General features: G+C 35.9%; 1 long non-coding RNA gene across 1 annotated transcript in view; it reads right to left on the bottom strand.

Moving 5' to 3' along the window:
- Positions 1-8,459: 8,459 nt before the first annotated feature.
- LOC140533619 (uncharacterized) overlaps positions 8,460-21,723 on the bottom strand; it is a 144,547-nt gene continuing 131,283 nt past the window's right edge. The window contains exon 4 of the long non-coding RNA XR_011977008.1: positions 8,460-8,925. This is a non-coding gene — a long non-coding RNA (uncharacterized lncRNA). The remainder of the gene's footprint in view (positions 8,926-21,723) is intronic.

Below are 21,723 nucleotides of genomic sequence, written 5' to 3' on the forward strand. Positions count from 1 at the left end.
TCCCCTTCTCTTCTGATTCTTTCACAAAATTAATATGTTTAATATGATTGTTCATGCATACCCTACATAAAATTGCTTACCGTCTTGGGGAGGGAAGGAGAGAAAAATTTGGATCTCAAAATCTTATAGAAGTAAAAGTTGAAAACTATATGAAATTGGAAAAAAATAAAATACTATTATTTGGGGAAATTTTACATCAATATTAATTAGGGAAATTGATTTATAGCTTTCTTTCTGCTTTTGCTTTTCCTGTTTTAGTTATCAACACCATATTTCTGCCATAAAAGGAATTTGGTAGGACTCCTTCTTTGCCTGTTTTTTCCCAAATAGTTTATGTAGCATTGGAAGCAATGTTCCATAAATGTTTAGTAAAATTCATTTCTGAATTCATCCCGTCCTAGGGATTTTTCTCTTAAGAATCTCATTGCTTTGGCTCCTTCAATTTCCTTTTCTAAGATAGGGTTATTTAAGTGTTCTATTTCGTCTTCTGTTGATCTCAGCATTTCATAATTTTATAAACAGTCATTTAATTGTCAGTTTTATTAGCATATATTTTAGCAAAAGAATGCCTAATAATTGCTTTAATTTTGACTTCATTGGTGGTGTATTTATCTTATCATTTTTGATACTGGAATTTAGTTTTCTTCATTCTTTTGTTTAAAAATCAAATTAATCAATAGTTTATGTACTTTATTAGACTTTTTTCTCATAAACATAGATTTTGGTGTTATTTATGAGTTCAATGGTTTTCTTATTTTAAATTTTGTTAATTTCTCTTCTGATTTTTAGGATTTCAAATTTTTTATTTAATTGGGATTTTCATTTTGTTCTTTTTCTAATTTTAAAATTGTATGCCCAATTCATGGATCTGTTCTTTCTCTGTTTTCTTGATGTAAGCATTTAGATATATAGATTTCCCCAATAGAGGACATTTTCTCATTGTCATTCTCTTTAATGAAACTATTGTTTCTATGATTTGTTCTTTTATCCATTCATTCTTTAGTATTAGATTACCTAGTTTCTAATTAATTTTTATTCTACATTTCCATAGCCCTTTACAGAATGTAATTTTCATTACAGTATGATCTGAGAAGCATGCATTTAATATTTCTGCTTTACTGCACTTGTTTGTGAGGTTTTTATTCTCTAGTAACATGGCCAATTTTTTGTGAAGACACCATGCACAGCTGAGAAAAAGCTGTAGTCCTTTTTTATTCCCATTCAATTTTCTCCAGAGGTCTATCATATGACATTCCTAAGATTCTATTCATCTCTTTAACTTCTTTCTCATTTATTTTATAGTTAGATTTATTTAGTTCTGAGAAGGGAATGTTGATGTCCCCTACTAGTATAGTTTTACTATTTTAACTCATTTGACTTTTCTTTTAAGAATCCGGATTTTTCCACTTGGTGTGTATGTGCTTAGTATTGATTACTTTATTTTACTTCATTGTTTATGATACCTTTTAGTAAGATGTAGCTTCCCCAATTATCTCTTTTAATTAGGTCTGTGTTTATCTTTTCTTTGTTGAAGAACATGATTGCCAATCTTGTTTTGGTTTGTTTTTGTTTTTGTTTTACAACAGCTGAAGCAAAATAGATTTTGCCCCAGCCCCTTATTTGAACTCTGTGTTTCTCTGTGTGTTTCTTCTAAGCAACATGTTGCTGGATTCTGGTTTTTAATTAACTCCACTATCCACTTCCATCTTATGGGTGAATTCATCCCAATCACATTCTTAGTTATATTACTAGCTGTGTATTTTCCCCTCCATCCTGATTTTTCCTCATCTCTCTCTCTCTCTCTCTCTCTCTCTCTCTCTCTCTCTCTCTCTCTCTCTCTCTCTCTCTCTCTCTCTCTCTCTTTCTCTCTCTCCCTCCTTCCCTCTCTTTCTCTCTCTTTTTTACCTTGTCCCTCCTCAAAAGTCTATTTGGTTTTTGACCACTTCCCCATTTAATCCACCTTCCCTTCTAACAGCATTATTTCCCTCCTTTATCACCTTCCCCTCCTACATCCCTGTATGGTTGGATAGATTTTTGTACCTAAGTGTGTATGTTATTCCCTCTTTGAGTCAACTTTGATATGAGTAAGGTTCAAGTGTTGCCCATCACTCCCACATTTTCCCCTCCACTATAAAAGCTTTTCTTTGCATACTTTTTTATGTAAGATAATTTTCCCCTTCTTGCTCTCCCTTCCTCCTCCTGGTGCATCCTGTTTTTTCATCAATTTATTTTCTTTTGGATAACATCTCATGATAGTTAACTCACACCTGTGTCCTCTATCTATCTATACTCTTTCTATGTTTTCTAATAATGATAAAGCTCTTAGAAGTTACAAGTATCATCTTCCTATATAGGAATGTAGACTATTTAACTCTATTGAGTTTCTTATGATTTCTTTTTCATATGTATCTTTTCATGCTTCTCTTGAATCTTATACTTGAATGTCAGATTTTCTATGCAGCTCTGGTCTTTTCTTCAGGAATGCTTGAAAGTTCCCAATTTAACTGTTCTTTTTTGCCTCAGAAGGACCATACTCAAATTTGCTGTGGGGGTAATTCTTGATTTTAATCCTACCACCTTTGCCTTCTCGGATATAATATTACAAGTCTTCCACTTCTTTAATGTGGAAGCTGCTAAATCTTGTGTTATTCTGACTATGGTTCCATGATATTTGAATGGTTTATTTCTGGGTACTTGCAATATTTTCTCCTTGACTTGGGAGCTTGGGAATTTGGAAATAATATTCCTGAAAGTTTTCATTTTAGACTCTCTTTCAAGAGATGATTGGTGAACTCTTTCCATTTCTATTTTGTCTTCTGCTTCTAGGATTCCTTTCCAGTGAGATATTTCAGATTTTTTTCTTTTATCATTTTTATAATTTTGTTTTATTGTTTCTTGATGTCTTGTGGAATTAACTTTCATATGCCCAATTCTAATTTCTTAAAATAACTTTTCCTTTGGTGAGCTTTTTTCATTTATGAAATTCTAGTTTTAAAGTTATTTTCTTCAGCGAATTTTTGTTCCTATTTTATTCTGCTTTTTAAGTTTTTCTCTTCAAAGAATTTTTGTGCCTCTTTTACCATTTAGCCAATTCTGTTTTATAAGGTATTGTTTTCCTCAATGTTTTTGTGCTTCTTCTACCAAACATTTAATTCTCTTTTCATGATTTTTTGTGCATTGCCTTTCATTTCTTTCCCCAACTTTTGTTCAACCTCTCTTATTGGATTTTTTAAACCCTTTTTGAAATCTTCTGGGAATTCTTGTTGGGTTTGTATTCAATTGATATTTTTCTTTGAGGCTTTGCTTATAGCTGTTTTGGGGCATCATTTTCTTCTGAGTTTGTGTCTTGATCTTCCCTGTCACCAAAGTAGCTTTTTATGGTCATGTTCTTTTTTGTTGTTGTTTTCTCATTTTTCAATCCTATTTCTTGATTTTTAACTTTATGTTAAAATTTGGCTTTGCCTTCAAGGTGGAAGAGGCACTGCCTCAAGCTTTAGATTTTTTTTGCTTCTCTTTTCAGAGCTAATTCTTAGGGTTTGTACATTTTTGGTGCTTCTAAGGTGGTATGATTCAAAGAAAGGTGTGGTTTTTCTCTTGGCCTGTGGTCTAGTCTTTACTAAGTAAGGGACCTTGTTCCCCTTCAGTCGCAACTGCAATTGCTCCCTGAATTGTAATCAGGTCCCCTGCTTTCCTGCAGCCACAAGTGAAAGTATTCCTTTCTGCCTTAGAACTGAAACTGGGGCTCTGCCTCTTATGCAAATAACCAAAAACATTCTTCTTTGGCCTAAACTGTGACTAGAGCCCCTGTTCCCAGTAGCCACTAGTGCTATCATCCCTTTTGGACCTGTGACTGTTTCTCAAGTCCATATTCTCCTGCAGTTGCAAGAGCTAGTGGTCTTCTTCACTCTGGAACTGCAACCTAGAATTATGTTTGGGCAATGCATCCGTGCCCTACTCCAAGTGCAAGCAAAGGATTCTCTCTAAACTCTTTCTAACCAGTTGTCCAATTCCCTTACCATCTGTGGGTTGAAAATTCCTAAAGCTGCTGCTAGCATTGTTGTAGCTTCCTCTAAGGATTGTTGCTGGTGCTGCAGAGATGAGTGTTGCCACCAGTTACCACCATGGTGTAATAAAACCTGCTGATATCCTAAGTTGTCTTGGGCTGTGAAAATGTCTCACCCCAACCTTTTGTTGGCTCTGCTACACTGCAATTCAATTTGAGGCATTATTTTAAGGTTGTTTGGGAATGTTGAAAGAGTCCAGCTGAAATGCTGCCCATTCTCTGCCATCTTGGCTCCCTAATCCAATAATTCTTAAATAATCTCTCATTGATCTATTTTCCAAGTCAGTTGTTTTTGCTGTAAGATACCTCACATTTTCCCTTCTTCTTCTTCGTCTTCTACTACTATTGCTACTACTACGACTACTACTACTACTACTACTACTACTACTACCACTACTTCTACTACTACTACTACTATTACTACTACTGCTACTACTACTACTACTACCACTACTACTATTACTACTACTACTACTACTACTACTACTACTTCTATTATTTCTACTTCTTCTCAACCTCCTCCTTCTCCATTCTCCTTCCCCTCCTTCTTCTCCTTCTCCATCTTTTCTTTCTTCCCCTCCTCCTTCTTCTTTACCTCTTTTTTCTCCTTCTCTTCCTCCTCCTTCTTCTTCTTCCTCTTCTTTTTCTTCCTCCACCTCCTCTTCTTCTTCCTCTCCTCCTTCTTTGTCTTCATCTTTTGACTTTCTTGTAAATATTTCTTGGTGTCTCAAGGAAATATTAGGTTCATTTCAGTTAATTCTAATTTATAGGGAGCTATGTTCTTAGATAAGTTTTTGTACCTTATTCAAAGCTCTTCATTGCCTTTTCATATCTTCCACAACTTTCATTTCTTTTCTTATATTTTTTCTAATACTCTCATTTTTAAAAACTCTTTCAGCTCTTTTTTAAAAAGACATTCTTGCTTTATATCTTACCAGGAATCATAGGTAGATTTGTTCCTAAAATACATTTTTTTTCTTGAGGCATTGCTTATAGATGTTCTAGAGTCAGTAGTCAAGACTTGACTACCATGTGCCAGGCACTGTGTTAAGCTCCAGGAACACAAATTAGAAAAATACAGTCCCTGCCCCCAAGGAATTTACAATCTGATGGAGGAAGACAATACACAAAAGGAAGATAAAAAGTTGAGCCAAGGGGAGAAGAAGATACTTGGTGTAGGGGCATGATGTTTGAGGAATCAAACGCGAGTAAAGGAGCTAATGAGAAACTAGGTTCTGAGTCTTCTGTAAAAGGATATCTTTGGGAGAAATTTGTTTCTCTACCTTCCAGCCCTCCAATCAGAGGAGAGAGGCAACTGTGGTTGATGAGATACTGTACAATAAAGTTGAATCAATCTCCAGGATGATGAAATTTCAGTTGATGAACTTCTCCTGGAGAAAGTATGATGTTTGTAGAATTGAAACCAAGCAAAACAGCTGATGAAAAATGAAGGACAATGAAATCATTCTTTTCTTTTGGGTTTATGTATTAAATTTTCTTATTAAACTATCATAGCTCTTTGTGGTAGATGGGACTCTTTGGTTGATCATTCTTCAAGTCTACTTTTTGACTTTGGACTTTATGTCAGGGCTCACACAGAGGACTTTTCCTAAAGTAATGCCATTTGGGATAAAATCTGGTCCTCTTGGACTGAGCTCTGTAAGTTCCTAACCTAGGTTTGTGTCTATCAGATTTGTCCTTTTGGAAGTTTCGGTAAACTGCTTCTGGACTGGACCACAAGTATTCCACTGGGAAGTTCTGTAGGTTCAAAATAACTTAACTGCAGGATCCCCTTTGGTCTAGGATTTCCTCCCTCATTACTCCATTGCAGGCTTCAGGCTTGTCTGGTGGTTAGAACTGAATCCTTGCTACTGGGACCAGAGCCCACAGCTATTTCTCAACCTGTTCCTCACTCAGTAAACAATCAAGGCCCAGAACCTCTACCCAACAACTGCCTTATGCCACCCATCGGTGCAGGTTCCCTCCTCGGTCTTCCCTGGATCTGTGATTCAGAACTGGGTAGCAGGTGATAGAGTTTCCTGATGGTATATCTTCCTACACCCTGATCTAGGTCATTGATATGAGATCTGTTCTTGTCCTGATACTTCCTGGTCTAGTGCCCAGTCTCAGCTCATTCAGTTCCCAGGCAATGGAATGCTGTGCACATGACACAATCTTGGTCAGACCCTGTACCCAGCAGACTGCTCTGGCTATCTCCCTAAGCTTAACTGAACTGGAAAAATGATCCACTGTGATTTTTTTCTTAGATTTCCCAATAAAAATTTAGTCTGGCATATTTTAAAAATATTTATGGCAGAGGTATGGAGAGGGACTTCTTCCTGCTCTTGCATTATCTTTATTTTATTTCCTACATACATGATTGTATATAACTATTTACATGTTGTCTCCCTCATTACACTGTGAGCTCCATAAAAACAATAACTATCTTTTGCTTTTCAAATTTGACCTCAGACACCTACAGGCTATGTGACTCTGGACAAGTCATTTTATCCCCGTTTCCCCCAAAACCAAAAAACAGAAAAAGAAAAAATACTCCAAGCCCCTCAATATACCCAGGAACCCTAAAGGAAGATATAACCACCTTAAGAAATTGAGCTAGGGAGTACACACTACATAATAATCCAAGTGAAGATAGCCTGAGCTAGGGTTGTGATTGTGTGAATGTAGAAAAGGGGATCAGATGAAAGAAAATTGTGAAGGAAGAAGCAACAAGATTTGGCAATTGATTGGAAATGTGGGATCACAGTGAAAATTAAAGATAACATTGTGAGGGGAAGGATGATAGCACTTTTGGAAGTGATGGGGAAGTTCGTGATTGATTTTGTAGGAAATACAAGGAGTTCTTTTTTAGATATGTCAATTTGCCCAATTTATAGAGTTTGAGTTGAAGAAAAACCAGAAATCATCTAATCCAACCTGTACTGAGCAGGAATCACTCTAAAATACCACTGCCAAGTATTATTCTAACTTCTCTAATGATAATCACCCTATTCTCTACCTAATGGGAGCCCACCCATTCCATTTGTAAGCAGCTATAGTTATTATGAACTTATACAAAGTCCAAGATCCCTTCCAGCTATGTTTCTGTGGTCAGCCCACTAGTTATTAAATACTAATTTTGATCATAGCACTCTTTTTAAAATCCTACAGAAGAAAAATCAAAATTCATTATCCTGTCATTCACAGTTTTTCACATTCTGACTCTACCGTTTTTAAAAATCAACTATTAAACTCCCCAAACCTTCTGCTCACATTAAATTGCTTACTCACCATTTCTTGAATACATACTTTACTTCTCTGTCCCCACATTTTTGCTCTATCTATCTACCTTTAATTGTATGTGATACCTTTTTCTCATTTTTCTTGTATGTGTTTTGATTAATTTTCATTTTAACTCTAACAAGTTGATTCACATGAATAACAAGTCTTTTCTTGCCTATTAAATATACTCTCTTATATTTTATGGTGTTATTTGGTACTTACTACATTCAGTATCTGATAAATTTTTCTCAAAGAAAAATTTATCAATATAGAACTATGAGGCTTCTGTGTAATCTACAAGTCTTTAACCTCTCTCATTTCTTATACAAATTATATTTCTCCTCATCCTAACCTTTTCCCACCTTTTTATGGACATCATCAAGCATCATAATGTCTGTCAATTAAATTTGGAGAGTGTTATCAGGCTCTTTGTAGAATTACTTTACCTTTTATCCTTAGAAATTGATGTTAGTGCATAAGCTACAAAGTTTTTCATGGTACTCTTTTTTTGCAAATACTTTCATTAGCTCTATGATAAATGATAATCAAATGTCTCATGATAGGCTGTTTTTTGGTGCCTTTGTTGGATCATGTGATAAAACCCATTCCAGTTCCTGCTTTCTTTCTTTTGCCTTTGTTGATGGCAAGAATATAAAGACTGACATGGGTCATCTTCTCCAATAACATGTCCACTTGTTGGTTACTTGTCAAGGATCTTCAATTTGGAGTACCTATAGTCAAATTAAAATATGTACTATTCGTATTACTCTGTCATCCTTCCCACCGTTACACCCTATCACTACAGAAGTAGAAAGGGGACTACACATGTCTTTGTTTACCTAGTTCATAGTCTTCATAGACCAAAAATATCTGTCACTAGTTGCCAGCCTATTGGTGAAGTGCTTCTCCGTAGTTAGCCATGTTGGTCCTCAGAGAACAATCAGTCTATTTTGGGGACCATAGTAAGAACTTTTCTAGCACAGTAGAACCCAACTAAACATATACACCACTGGCCGTCAAAATCCCAGGATCACTTCCATATCATGATGGAAGATCAATGTAGAATTTTGTGGAAGATAACATTTATACCTATATATAAGGACATAAATAAAAATTTTAATAATAATGGTCTGATGTTATATTTGCATATGAGAGAATTTAAAATACTTGTAGAAATGCAGTTTGTCATTTGCCCTTCAAAAATTATCAGGAAGAAAAATACATTTTATGACATGAAATATTGTATAATATTATAACATAGCAATAACCTTATAATATGGATACCAGAACATACAAACTTGACCTTAGACCTTCTAATAAAATTTCAAAATCTCTCTATACTACATACATTATTACTATTTCATATTCTAGAGTAAAATTTGTTTGGGATATCAAAAGATTATGTTTTCTTCTTTTATACAGAAACTGACATTTATTCCATCAGAATTTAGTAGGCTGTAGGCAGCTAGGTGGCACAGTGGATCGAGTACCAGCCCTGCAGTCAGGAGGACCTGAATTCAAATCCATCCTCAAACTCGTGACACTTCATGTGATACTGGGTAAATCACAACCTCAGCTATCTGGTGAAAAAAAAAGAAAAAAAAAAGAATTTGATAGATTTCAAGAATACTTGAATTTCTGGTTATCAATTTCTTCAGCGAGAGTAAGAAAATAGAAAATAGAATAGAACCCATTTTTTAAAAAAGAAAAAGTCTGCTATCTGGCAAGAAATAGAAAGGAAAGACCTTATTGTTTAACTGAATTCAGTCATTTTTTAAAAAGCAGAATTTTGTTAATTATTTGGGCATCAGATTCATTATATATATACATATATATGTAAGATTTTTTTAGAAATCTATGAAAAGTGTGAAGTATTAATCTGAAAATTATTTCTCACTGTTTTCATTTTAATTTTCAAATTCTTGAGGCTTTCAAATAACTTGGGGCTTAAGATACACAACTTTCCTTACTTCCTCAAGAACAAACAAGTCTTTCTCCAGTTATCTCCACCCTCAAATTAAAGATCAAATAAGGCAGAATTGGCTACTGGCAGGTAGCTGAATTGAATATCAAAACTCAGCTAGTTTTCCTTTAAAAAAAAACACCCTAAAATAAGAGAAATGGCATCAAATGAAAACATTCAAAAAACATCCCAAAGTTAATTTCTATGACACAATTCATGCATAACTCATTTTTAAACGAACCATGGGAAAAATTTATAATCTCATAACTGAAGGTAAAAGATAGGCCAGTTTATTTTTTTTAAACAGGTAGTATATAATCTGCGATGCCTGCATTTTCATGATTTGAACAGACAAAGTGTGCCCTATGTGTATCTGATGGTGTGTTTGGAATGAAGCCAAAACACACAGCTCTGGAGTTCTGAGGGTTAAACTTTCATATACTATCAGCCTGAATAAAACGGTGATTCATGTATGTTTTGCCCTTAAAGCAATTGAGAAATAAGAAACCCAAGTAAAGTGGGGTGGAACAAACCCATCACTGTTTGCAGAAAAGTAAAAATGTGAGGATTCATTTTTAACGGAATTCTGAAGCAGCAGAGTAAACAAATATAAACAATGACTTATTTAGGCCTTTATAAGTAAGTTTCTTCCATGCATTTTAAAACTTAGCAAAATATGAAGAAATTCTAGTTTTTTTTTTCAGCTGAATTTCAGAGAACTAATTGGGATTTTTAAAAAAAGCACTTTAGGCACTCATATTTTTTTTTTCAATAGAGGCCTGCTCTGTTAGAAATGTCTGAGGCTTTGCTTAATAACTTTTTCCCTCATGCAGCAAATGGACAGGAACTGTAGCAAACTCCAGGTGACTGACAGAAATCAAATAAATTCATCTACCAAGCACATGCATCTATAGCTCAGAAAAATGTTGTTATTCACCAAGAAGTCCTTTAAAAAATACGTTTGATCTTCCAAGATCATTCTGATTCAGAAACACCCAAACCCAAACTGGGCAAATATTTTCATTCTCTATTAAGCGATAATATAAAGGTCTGGGCATGATAATGAAGTGAGAAACATTTGCTGGCATAGCAGTATAGTGTAAAAATAGGAATAACCTTTGACAAGAAAAAAAACAAGTTTAGTGGAGCTACAAGAACATTTGTTTTCTGCATTGAAAAAAAATCAGCATTACCTTAGAAACAGTCATAAAATGCTACAAACTGAAAAGCTATTTACCTTAACATCTATAAAATGGAAACTATTTCTGTACTCTGCTAAAGGAAATGTAATCTTTTTCTCATCAACCATGAATAACATAGTACTTGAAATAACTGGTATGTTGTAATGCTCAACCCTCCATCTAATGGCTCAAATAGTTCTCCAGATTTTAAATATTATCAAATTATGTGTTATAATCACATGAAGCTTATAGGCTTCCATAGTTTAAACTAATTAGCTGTTAGGTGATACCATTTTTCCACTTCTCTTTTATGTTCCTTGGAAAAGAACACATTTTAATAAAATAATAAGTTCTGTATTTTATAGTCCATATCACTCTTTTCTCATTTGACTACAGTAAACCGGGCTATAATTTCGAGCTTTGCCCTTTGACCCTTAATATTGTAGATATTGCGATGATTTTTGGCAATAGAATCAACCAGGTTAAAACTTTAACTTCAAACTGTTAGAACAGCAAATTGAGAGAGGAATGTGTCTTACTGCTGAAACATAATGGGAATTGAGCATACTGGCTCCAACTATTTCAAGGATTATTAGTGCACTTACATTTGATTACAGCTCCTATGATTTTAGGCAATTTTATAAAAATATGCTATTAATAGTACAGACAAGCAGTAAGTAGAAATCTCAAATCAGCTCCACGAAATTTAGCATATGCTTGTAGAAAGTAGGACTGCTGTTCAATGGCACAGTTAAACTCTTGGTTGTGGTAATAACTGCAAATTCTGATATGTTGTAATGATAAATGGGGAATCTGTGTGTGTCTGTCTGTCTGTCTATCTGTATATCTCTCTGCCTCTCTTTGTCTCTTCGTCTCTGTCTCTCTTCCCTTTGCTGATCAATTGATTATTCATGTATCTGTCATTCTGCATGCCTACCTATCTTTATTTTGGAATTATTGGGTTAAAGAAGCATATGAAAATTAATTAAAAACTAGGGCTATGAAAATAGAATTTGTGTTTTGAGAGTTGCAAAGTTACTGATAAGAATAATATTAAAGTTCCTTTCTATATTTTTGCAAGAGTAGACAGGTAGATTTTGTTCCCTCTTTCCTGAACAATTCACATAGACCTCAGGGAAATCTTTTTTGTGGCAGATCTTACTCTGTTTTAATTTTGCTTGTATGACCTTATTTCCTGAATTGCATCTATAATTACTAAAGAATCCTTAAGAAAAATATATGTGTGTATATGTGTGTGTATGTATACATGTATACGAATATATGTGTACATAATGTAAATACAAATAAATAATAAAATATAATGAAAATATAATATATTATATATATATATAATTTGGATTGCCTAATTTCAATGCTCCTCATTAAAGTGCTATTTGGTGACTGAACAGGGGGTGGAGGTGATTTTTATTTTGAAGGCTTTTCAAGTAGAGCACAAACAGGGGCATGTCCTAAGCTGGCACTGGGGCAATATACAGGTGGCTTAAACTCCACATTCACATGGGTATTATAACCCCTAAAAAAGTTGTATATGAGTTCACAGCATGAATTGTGTCCATGGACATGAGATTTAAAATATTCTGGAGGAAGCCTCACAAAGAGAATCATGGGGATTAGAGAACGGAAGAAATGTCAGTTGCACACAAAGATCCCTTCTGAGAATTAGATGATCGTAATGGTGAAGGTCTGGGTTTCTGTGATTATTCACTTCTTGTGTCAAGAAGCCATCCAATTTAGTATGGAAAAAAAAATACATTGCATAAATGCTTGAGGGTGAGATTTTTTGAATAGATAAGGCACCCAAACACATCACAGAATCATGGATGTAGAGATGGAGGAGACCACAGAGGTCATTTAATTGCACTACCTCATTTTATAGATGAGGAAAGTGAGGGTAGTGTAAAAGACAAAGTTTAAATATAGGCTTTCATGACTTCAGGCCTAGCCTTGGATCAACTATGCCACCAAGAACTCAGATGAGACTTATGGGATCTACACTGGAAAAACTATGCGTCTAGACCTGCCAATAGTGATTTTCATTTATCAGAAATCCTGGTAAGCTAATATCATAGAGGCTCTGAAAGTTGTATGTGTGGTAGTGTTCAATTATTTTCAGTCATTTGTGAATCTTCATGACCCATTCGGGGTTTTCTTGGCAAAATGGTTTGCCATTTCCTTCTCCAGCTTGTGAGAAAACTGAGGCAAGCAGGGTTAAGTGACTTGCCCAGGGTCACACAGCTACTAAGTGTCTGAATCTGGATTTGAACTCAGGTCCTCCAGAGTTCAGGGCATGCTTTCTATCCACTGAGCAGTTGGCTAGTAGGTAAATATCATATTTTTTTATTTTAGCAATATATGAAGACCATCTACTAAAGCACAGAGGGTTTGTAATCTGTCTCCATAGGAAGAATACTCATGTATATAAAATCAAAGACCTTTCAAAGTACTGAAATTAGTATGTTCAACCCAGTAGTCAACAGTGTGGCATAGAGGTTAAATGGCATAGCGGAAAGAACTCCTTCCTCAAATTCTGGTTCTTTTACTTGTTATCTTTATGGCATTAAGCAAGTCACTTAATATGTCTACACCTCTTAGCAGGATTAGACTCAAGTGCTAAGATCCTTATGAGTTCTAAATGTCTGATCCATGATCGTATATGGAAAACAAAGTTGAAATTAAGGCTATATAAAATACAATAGTCCAGCATTATCATAGCTCACAAACTTCAAGGTTTAAAGAGCACGTTGCATACACTATCTCATTTGGTCCTCACTGATCTGTGAAGTAGGTGATATAATTATCTTTGATTTTATGGGTGAGGAAACTGGAGCTCAAAGAATTAAATGATTTGCTCAGGGTCAGATAGCTTGTAAGTAATTGAGGCAAGACTTGAACTGCAATTTTCCTAAATCCAAGTTCAGCACAGTAGTCACATTACAACATGCTGCCTTTTTATCTGAGGTTTTAAAGAATTAACGATTTAAACCATTCTCAGTTACAAACTCTAGTAACTATTGTTCTTGACTTTGCAGCCTTTGACACAGCCAGTCTCCTCTCTAGGATTTCAGGACACCACTTTTTTCTGCTTTGACTCTTAATGAGCTGATTAGAGACTTTTCCATTTCCTTTGCTGGATCTCTGTTCAGATCATACCCTCTAACTGTAGGTATCCCACAGGGGTTCTTTCTTGAGTTCTTTCCTTTTCTCCCTCCATCTTGCTCCATTTGGTGATCTCTTCATTTCCCATGGATTTGATTATCATCTCTACACTGATGATTCTCAGATCTACGATTCAACACTAAACTTTCTACTGACCTTTGGTCTCCTACCTCCATCTACCTATTAGACATCTCATACTAGAGGGCCTATAGATATCTTAAACTAAATATGTCCAAAATTGAATTTATTTTTTTTCTTCCCAAATTCTTTCTCTACCTAAATTTCCATATTTCAGTTGAGGGAAGCATTGTCCTCCTTGTCACTGTAAACGGAAAGATCCTGACATACGCAGGAGGACCTGCTAGCACAGGTTCTTTGATCTGCTTTTCTAAAAGGAAAGGCAACTTTCAAGGGGTCAACAATCACTTTTATCAAGCACATATATTATTCACTTAGTTCAGGGGGAAAAGTCAGCACCCTGAACTTCAGAGAAAATACAAACAGAGAAATAAAGATCAACAGACAGATCCAGCTATCTGACCATTACATACATACATAGTTATCAGAGAGAAGCACCTACATCTAGGTTTTCAAAGTTGGGGGGCTCCTTCATGGCTGCCCAGGATCTCGTCGGACCCTTCCAATGAGTAAGCCCCAAAGTAAAACCTCACCTCAGAGTACTTACACATTCTTCAGATCCAGATGGCATCACAACCTTGAGAGTTAGTGCTTCATTAACAAAAGGTGTGGACCTTCCTACAAATCTTCCCAGCTCCATTAATGGGTGGAGAAGATCTTTAATCATATTATTTAATCAGAGGCACTTGATTACACTAAAACAAAAAATGCATTATCAATATAGTCACAGAGGTTCACAACCTAGTTGTCATCTTCCACTTCTTACCATCTCTCACCTCTAACCCCTATAGCCAATCTATTGTCAAGGCCTATCAATTTCACCTTTACAACACCTTTCAAGTACACTCCCTTCTCTCCTCTTATACTGACACCATTATGGTGCAGTACCTCACAACTGCACACCTGGATTACTGCTGGTGCATCTACCTATCTCAGGTCTCTCCCAACTCCAATTCATCCTCAATTTAACCACTTAAGTGATTTACCTAAAGTGCAGACCAAACTACATCACATTCCTACTCAATAAACTCCATTGGCTCCAAAATTCAATGCAAAATCTCTTGCTTCACATTCAAAAATCTTCATGTCTTAGGTCCTTTCTATTTTCCCAGTCTTCTTACACCTTAGTTACCACCACATACTCTTTGATCCAGTGGCACAAGTCTCCTTACCATTCTGTGAATAAGACATAGCATCTCTTGACTCTAGGGGTTTTCTCTGGCTATCCCCTATGCCTGAAAAACTTCTCTTCCTCTCTACCTCCTGGATTCTCTGACTTTCTTTAACTCCTCATTTGGCAGAGGGAGCCTTTCCCAATCTCTCTTAATTCTAGTGACTTCTGTTAATTAATTCCTGTTTTAGTTTGTTTGTATATATCTGTTTTCTCCTTCATTACATTGTGAGCTCCTTGAAAGTAAGGGCTGTCTTTTGCCCCTTTTTGTATCCCCTGGCATTTAGCAAACACTTAAATGTTCACAACACATTGAAGCTGCCCGCTTCCATGTTAGATGACTAATTATCAGGAAGATTTCTTTGCACTGAGGCTAAATCTACTTCCCTATAATTTTCACCTCAGTTACTCCTTGTTCTGCACTCTGGATACAAGAAGTTTAACTCCCCTGACACATAAACTATAACCCTTCAAATGCTTGAAGATAGCAGTTCACCTATCCCCTCCTCAATCTCTCCAAGGTTTTTCCTTTAGAAACAGCAAAGTGTCCACAGAAGATGGCATGTGAAATGATTTGATTTAAATAAAGGCTTGATGACACTTAGATTTATTAAAACTCTCTCATAACTGATGGCATCTTCTCTTGGCAGTAAGATATGCCAGAAATTTGTTAATTGTCAATAAAACAACTAAACAACCTAGCATTTTCTACCTAGATTATTTTTTCCTCTACCCTGTTAAAAAAAATAACTTCATTTTTTTGTTTCTTTTTTTTTCTTTTTGCAGAAATCCTTGGGACCCTGACACACTTGATGCTGATGTATCATAAAATAAAGTTGCTCTTTGAGTTAGAATAAACCATTTTGTCTATGAAAATTCAAAAATAGACTGAAGCATGTGGGAAGCCCTTTTGCCATGGAATGTTAGCCTCCTTTCAGAAGTCCAAGCTACTTGAGTTTCTCTTTAGAGTGAGTAATATTACTAATAGTCACTATAAAAAAAGCAAGACTATAAAAAAATAGAAATTTTAAAACTTGAATGTATGCTAAGGGCTATGTATTGAAGGTCACTGATCCCCAAATAAACTTTCCCCTGTACCCCTGTCATAGTAACTTCAGAGAGTCTAAGAACTTAGAGCGAAAATTACAGAATGCTTCCTGTTCTGTGATTGTTTTTGTGAATGATTCAACCATGAAAAACAACCAAATCTGTTCAACAAGCATCAAGGTGTGTTCATAAACTAACAGCTCTCAACTGGGGTGTGTGCGTGTGTGTGTGTGTGTGTGTGTGTGTGTGTGTGTGTGTGTGTGTGTGTGTGTGTGTGTAACAGGAAGAGAATGAAGTCCTTTACTAATATTCACTTTTGGAACTAGTTATAAGCCCTAATTTTGGCAGTATACAAAGTTGAAAGACATTTTGAGGAATCTTTTTAAGATATTTCCCTCACAAAATTTAATTACTGTACTATTTATTTGCAATCAATTTTATAGGGCTCATTCCTATCAATGGCATCATTATAGTGTATACTGGTGGTATGAATATTTGAATTTGATATAGGAGGAAGTATGGAGTATCTTTCAACTAATACCAAAGAGCTTTATTCTTTCCAGTGTAACTAGTAATACAGGACACCTCCAAAGGTTCTACCTTTATATGCTTTTTATCTTTTTAAACTTTTCCTTTTTAACATTTTCTCCCTTTCTTGGCAATGTCATCTATTCTAGACTCTGGAATCATGCTACCTTGGAAATAAAAATTCCCCATACACAGATGATTGAGGTTGGAGCACATTATCCATAAACTTCCTTCTTGGGACTTGTTTGTTTCTGTCATGGGCTTCCATGGGAATACTTTTAAGGCTCTAGTTCTTATCATTTCTTGAATTCAGAAATACTGCTCTAAAACAACCCATTATTTGATTGGACAAGAAAGACACAGGCTGGCATGAGTAACTTTCTTGAGTTTTTGCCCCAGTGTGGCAACTACTGGTTCCTGGGGGCAAAGAATTTGTTCTCATTTCACTTCTCCTCTCTCCAGACTATACATTGCTCTGTTAACTGAAAAAAGAAAAGGTAGAAAAGACAAAAAAGGGTAAAAAAAGGCAAAAAGGCAAAAAATTGACTTATCAGGTCTTTTTTTTGTAGGCTAACAAAGGACAGTTCTTCTGATAAGAATCCATGGTGTTTGCCAACCAGATTGTTTTACAAGTAACCCCAATACTTCAGAACTCATTGGGAGTCATCCTCTGCCTGGAAAAGATGACAAAACTAAGTGTGCCTACATTCCATGGAACACAGCCACCAGACATCCCACTATCCTGGGATCTAATTGAACTGTCAGGGAACTTCCCTTGCATTAAGCTTAAAATTTAACATGTCTTTTGTCACAAGTGAGCTCTTCATCCTGACTTTCCTAGTTCTTAAGAAAACAAATCTTTGAGGATTTGTTCATGACATCATCTGTATTAGGATGGTCACAGATGTTCATCCATCTTTTATACAACATAGTCTCATTTGTTCCAGAATAGTTTGTATCTATTCCATGTATTTTTTGTATGACTTCTTGTTCTGAAAAAATCCAGCATGACAAATATGAGACAACTGAGCAATGAAAAACCCAGATTTTGCCTGACATTGTAATGGAAGTTGGTTACTCCAGAGTATAAAAAAAGAAAATTATCTTCCTGGGTAAACCACCTTTGAGTGACTTGGTGGTGGTAGTTTGTATATTCCACCTGAAACATGGTTGGTTGGTTTGTCCCTTGAACAGGAGCCCAGGAGAGTAACTATATCCAAAAAAGCTATCGCTGAAGTCCAAATAAACTTGGGACTTATGACCACTATTTCCAATTGCCATAAGTATAATACAGTAAAGTATAAGTGAAGATGCTTATGTTGGACAGTGTCTGGTGGATCTCCTCTTTGTGAAACTTATCAATGATCTCTTAATTGCAAAATCAACTTTTCTCAAATCTCTTCTCTTTTTGGCCAATCTGCAACATTTGATAGTATCTATTATCCTCTTGTCCTGAATACTCTCTCCTCTCTAGGTTTTTATGACATTTATCTCTTCTGGTTTAATTCAAATGCTACTTTCTCTATGAAATCTCATTTGATCCCACCTATAGAAAATTATATCTCCCTTCTTTGAACTTCTATACCATATTATTTCTACCTCTCTTGTTTTGCTCATCAGATCTTATAATACCTTTGTACCTGCCTTAGCTCTTCTAGAAATACACTGCAATGTAATAAAAAAAGAACTGACCTCAGCTTCTGACACATACTATCTCTGTGATCCTGAGCAAGTCATTCAGACAATAAATGCTTACTAAGTGCCTATTATGTGCTAGGGAAGACAGCTCCTGCTATGAAGGGGCTCACAATCTAACATGCAAAACAACATGTAAACAACTATGCAGAAATAAGTTATTTACAGGATAAATTGGAAATATGAGCAGAAAGAAGGTATTAGAATTAGGTGTAATCAAGAAAGACTGACTATTGAAGGTCAGATTTTAACTGGTACCAAAAGTGAGTCAGAGAAGCCAGGAAGCACAAGTGAGAAGAGAGAGAATTCCAGGCATGGGGGACAGCCAGGGAAAATGCCTGGAGTTGGGAAATGCAGTGCTTTGTGTGAGAAACAGCAATAAGGCCAGCATCATTGGATCTCAAATATATGGTAAGAGTGGGGGACAGTAAGATGTAAGAAGAATGGAAAGGTGGGGTAAGGGTAGGCTACATAGGATTTTGAATGTCAACCAGAGGATTTTGTATTGGACTCTAGAGGTGATAGGAAGCCTCTGGAGTTTATTGAGTAGGAAGATGACACAGTCCAACCTTCGCTTTAAGAAAATCACTCTGACTGCATAGTGGAGGATGACTGACATGAGGAGGCACTATTTAAAAGGAGATCAACCAGCAAGTTTTTATAACAGTACAGGTTGGAGGGGGATGAGGATCTGCACCAAGGTGGTGGCAACGTCTGAGAAATGAAGGGTCTATACACAAGAGATGTTATGAAGGTAAAATAAATAGACCTTGGCAGCAGATTGAATGGAGGGTGGGGCTGTTGAGAGAGAGTGATGAGTTAAGGATAATACCTAGGTTATAAGCCTGAGGGACTGGGAAGATAGGGATGCTCTCAGCAATAACAAAGAGGTTATGAAGAAAGTAAGGCTTTTTCCTGAGAAGGTGGAGGAAAGATAGTGAGTTCAGTTTGGGGGCATGTTGTGTGTAAGATGTGTATAGGACATCCCATTTGAAATGTCCACTAAGCAGCTGGAGATGCAAGTCTGGATAGAAAAGTTAGGCTAAATAAACAGATTTGAAAATCATCAAAATGACAATGATAATTGAATAGCGGCTGATGTGATCAGTTAGTAAAATAGTACAGAGGGAGAAGAGAAGAGAGGCCATGATCGAGCCCTGCAGAACACCAGCAACCTCGGTGCTCTAGGCAAATCTCCAAAACTTTTCAGAGAAGGTAATGATCTACATTTGTAGAATGATTTCCTCATCTAGGAATTTTCTACAGTAATAAAATCACAAGGACAGTCCCTGTGCTTTTCCTATCTACTCTACTGGATCATAAGGCAAATATGGGCTTGGAATGAATAAATCTCACAAGGTAAGGCCTGGGAAATGTTTCTGGGTTGTGGAGCTGCTAAGCCTCTGTGCTTTCCCTCCAATGCTGTGGCTTACTGCTGCCATTTAGCTTGAGGCAGCAAAGTAGCAGTTTATTATGGCTGGTCACCAGCTGGGAATTTTCCCTGCTTACAGCCTAACTCTTTACTTCATTTAGGCAGTCTCTACTTACTTAAGCAAACCCATACCAACAACTGTCACACATAGGCTCCTCTACTCATTGTTATTCCTGGGTCTTTTATTTATTTGCCTAATTTCTGAAGACTTCTTTTATATTACAAAAAGAGAGCTTTAACTTTATCCTTACCTTTTATATGCTAGAAGTGGGGTAAGATATCCAAACAATTTTCCTTCATTTCTCTTAATCATATCTTTGCAGATGCAAACTTGGTAACATATTTTAATCTTGGAAAATACTAAAGGAGGAACATGAATACACTAACAAAATAAGTTTGAACATTAGGATTTTACTTGTTTACATAGTTTTAAAATCTCATCTGTCAAAGGTGAGAGAGTTTCTTTTGAAATAAAAGTTTTCCCTGAGAAGATTTATATGAACTGATGCAAAGTGAAGTGAGCTGGGTCAGGAGGACATTGCACATGGTAACAGCAATGTTGTAATGATGATCCACTGTGAACAACTTGGTCACTCTGTTCAATAAAATGATCCATGACAATCCCAAAGGACTCATGACGAGAATTCTATCGACCTCCAGAGAAAGATGAACTCAGATGAACTCTGAGTGCAGATTGAAGCATACTTTTCACTTCTTTTCTTTTTTGCAACATAGCTAATATAGAAATGTTTTACATGACAAAAAAGGAATGAAGGTTTTACACAACTGAAGTTTGACTGAGACAAATAAAACAAAATTCCAATAAATTCATCTATAAGACTTGACAAGACAAATTTATTTAAATTTAATGCTAAATAGCATCTAGGTTTCTTAAACATCAGAGCATAAAATTAGAGAAGACAGCATGGTGTAGTGGGTAGAGCATTAGACTTTGGATTTAGAACATCTGGGTCCAAATCCTGCCTTGGCAATTAGTAGATAGTGTGCTTTCTAAACCTGTATGGATCACTTCTCTTTCCTGGGCATTGATTTTCTCTTCAGTAAGGTAAGGGGGCTGGATTAGATGACCTCTAAGGTCCTTTCACCTCCAAACCTATAACCTACAAAGGAGTATATTGATGCTTCATTAGTTAAGCATTTAGTTCGTTATGCTGCATTCAATTAATGATATTGAACTGAGGACATGCTATTTTTGTCTTTCTATCCTTGCACCTAGCAGTGCTGAGGATCTTACAAAGACAGTAGAAGATAATAACGTGCACAAAATAAATTATAAATGTAGAAATATATAGAGGACATTTTTTGGAATTGGAGCTGAGCTAGAAATATACAATCCAGTTGTCTGATAGAATAATGATTGCTAGAAATATTTAGAAAATGATGGAACTGTCACTGCTGCCATGAAATGTAGTGACTAAAAACTGAAATTAACCCTTATCCATAGATGATAGAGCAGCGTCAAGTCACAAGTTGTGGACATTAGTGTTCTCTATATATGAAACTGACAAAGCTGCTAACTGAACCTCAGGAAATATTCCTAAGTGATGAGATCCATACAACTATGAAATATTTTCTCAAGGGAAGTAGTAGATGCCCTATCACTAGTCACTAAAAATTAGACTAGAAAAATTATCATAAAAATTACCCTCATAATCCATTCTGTTTCAAGGTAGGAGAGGGAAGTAAATATAATGTGCTTGATGACTTCTCTTTGCCTAGGATATCCTGCCTTAGAAGATATTAATCCACTGAGATTAGAAAAAGGAACACACAAAGCAATAGAGTTGTCCCTTCCACATAGCAGGAAGTTAGGGGTGCCCCCCACCCCTGCCACCTGGAAAGTCCAAATAAAAATTTTTGACCCTTCCTTTGTAGCAGATAAGTCTGATTTTTTTTTTTCTTTTTCTTTTAGGTGGTATTTACAATATCTCATTGTAAAATTTGGGTCAAGTATTTGATCATAGGTTTTGTGTCATCCAATGGCTTTTGGTTGTCATCTGTGGCTTCCACAAAACTCCAAAAACA

The sequence above is a fragment of the Notamacropus eugenii genome, chromosome 3, assembly GCF_028372415.1.
Source record: "Notamacropus eugenii isolate mMacEug1 chromosome 3, mMacEug1.pri_v2, whole genome shotgun sequence".
Classification (NCBI taxonomy): Eukaryota; Metazoa; Chordata; class Mammalia; order Diprotodontia; family Macropodidae; genus Notamacropus; species Notamacropus eugenii.